Source organism: Microtus ochrogaster, linkage group LG7_11 (genome assembly GCF_000317375.1).
Source record: "Microtus ochrogaster isolate Prairie Vole_2 linkage group LG7_11, MicOch1.0, whole genome shotgun sequence".
Lineage (NCBI taxonomy): Eukaryota > Metazoa > Chordata > Mammalia > Rodentia > Cricetidae > Microtus > Microtus ochrogaster.
Window position 1 is genome coordinate 3,412,639 of NC_022032.1, and position 2,584 is coordinate 3,415,222.

Below are 2,584 nucleotides of genomic sequence, written 5' to 3' on the forward strand. Positions count from 1 at the left end.
AAATTATGAAGGGTTTTATTTATTTATTTATTTTAACTTCGTCTTATGTGCACTGGTGTGAAGGTGTCTGATTCCAGGGAACTGGAGTTACAGGCAGTTGTAGGTTGTCATGTGGGTGCTGAGAACAGAACCTGGGTCTTCTGCAAGAGCAGCCAGTACTCCAGCCCCTGCACTTACTGCTCTTACAGAGGACCTGGGTTCAATTCCCAGCCCTCACATGAAGGCTAATAACTGCAACTCTAGTTCCACAGGATCTGATGCCTTCTGACTTCCAAGGGCAACAGGCACACAACATGGAACATATACACATGCAGGCAAAACTCTCAGGCACATAAAATAACTTGATTTTTAAAATACTCATTTTGAATGTGGGAGGGGCATGCTATGATGTACACATAAAGTCAGAAGGAAACTAGTTTCTCCCCCGTGTGGACCCTGGGCATTCAGCTCAGGTCCTCAGGTTTGGTGGCAAGTGACTTTCCCTGCGGAGCCATTTCAGTGGCCCTAAACTCATGAGGCAGACCTTAATGAGTTCAAGGCCAGCCTGGTCTACAGAGTTCCAGGACAGCCAGGACTGTCTTGGAACAAAACAAAAAACAAAAAACAAAGAAAAAGCAAAGAAAGCTCTATCAACTATCTATCCTCACAAGGTCTTTTAATAGACAACTTAATCTATGCCCTTCAACCTAAAAAAAAAAAAATCCAATTAACTTAAAGGTTATTTGTGTCAACTAACTAAAGCATTGTTTTCAAACCCCTTTCCTTTACTGTTGGTTGTTTTTGTTTCTGCAAACCTTATTTTTAGAAGCATTTTAAACAAGCATGCACAAACAGAATGATGCTCAGAGACTTCCTTAGAGCTGACTGGGTGTTTATATTGGGATTTTACCTGAACAAAGGGTTAGAAAACAGTGTGTTTATCATGCCAGGTGTAGGTAACTTTATTCAAGATTTGACAAAAATGACCCCCAAAGTAATATAAATTTAGACACCTTAAAAAAGTCTAGATGTAAAATTTCAAAAGAAAAATTTTCAGTTTCAAATCAATTTTAAGTCAAAAGTCAGATAAATTTTACAAATCATAAATACTATTTTCATCTTAAATTCATTATATTTTCAAAGACAAGTCACCAACATTGCTTTTTTCTTTGATACTGGCCATTTGGAATCAATTAACACGATTTATATCTTTAAGTTTTGAGTTTGTACCTATCCTGAATATCTTGATATAATTAAAAATATAAATCCAGAATCCACAGTTCTTCCTTCCAGAAGAATTCCAATTATTAAATATAGAAGAAATGAAACAAATAGAAAAATCACCATTTGAACGCCACAGTAGTAAATGCCACAAGCAAGATCTGCCAGGAGATAGTAGGAGAGGCAAACTCTAAGCAAAAACAGGACATTTGCATAGTCTCAAAGTATCTCTAGCAAATACTCAGTAATTAGAAAGGAAAGCAGGGTAAGCTTACAGTGGAGCATCCTAGAGACACCACCTCAGCAGAGTGCTCAAAGGGAAGCACACTGGAAACACGCGACAACACCAGCTATCCTCATGGTACAGCGCCACGGAGTGGAGACAACTGAGACAACCAGATGCGAGATGGGATCCAGAATGGCTAAAAGGATGCTAATAAACAGATTAATAAAATATCTACTTTAGCTTGCTATCGTAGCTAATATTAATAGCACTATAAAAGATGAACTCTTAATTTCGACAAATGCTTTCGTTAGGTAAGATGTCAAAACAAGGGAAAGGCAGATGAAGGGCACACGGGAGCACTGCTATGTTTACAACTCTTCTGTAAGTTTAAAATCATGTTACTAGTTCAAAAAATAACTTAAGATATATACACATATATGTACATTTGTGTATAACGTGTACAATATGTAAAAATGAAGGATGTGCAGAAATTGGCATCTTGGGCAGTGTAATGTGTTCTGAATCAGTCACTGTCTTGTTGGCAACACAGCTTTAAGGTTTCTCCTCTTAAACTTTTAAATGTAATTGTCATATTTTTATAGAAAACATTTGAGGGGTGGCTAGGCCTCACTACTGGCTAGCCTGGCACTCACTGTGTAGACCAAGATGGTCTCAGAATCAGAGATCCACAGACTTGCCTCAGAATGCGTGGGTTACAGGCACGTGCCACCATGTCCAGCTTAGAAACCCTTTAAAAACATTTCTATATTAGGCCAAAAGGAAGAGAATCAGGGCTATAGCTCAAGATCAGTACAGTGCTTGCCTAGCTAGCACACATATAGCCCTGACTTTGATCCTCAGCACCACAGAAACCAGGCACACACCTGCAATGGAAGGTGAGGCAGGAGCATCAGGACTTCTAGGTTGTCCTAGGCTACATACAAAGTTTAAGGTCAACCGGCATGACACTGTTCAAAAACAAAACTTGTAGATATAAAACACACATGTGAGCACACACATCCCATAGATAGTTAGGTGGGTATGTAGGATAGTTAGGTAGATAGGATAGGTAGGATAGATAGGTAAGATAAGTAGGTAGGTAGGATAGGTAGATAGGATAGGTAGGATCAATAGATAGGTAGGTAGGATAGGTAGATA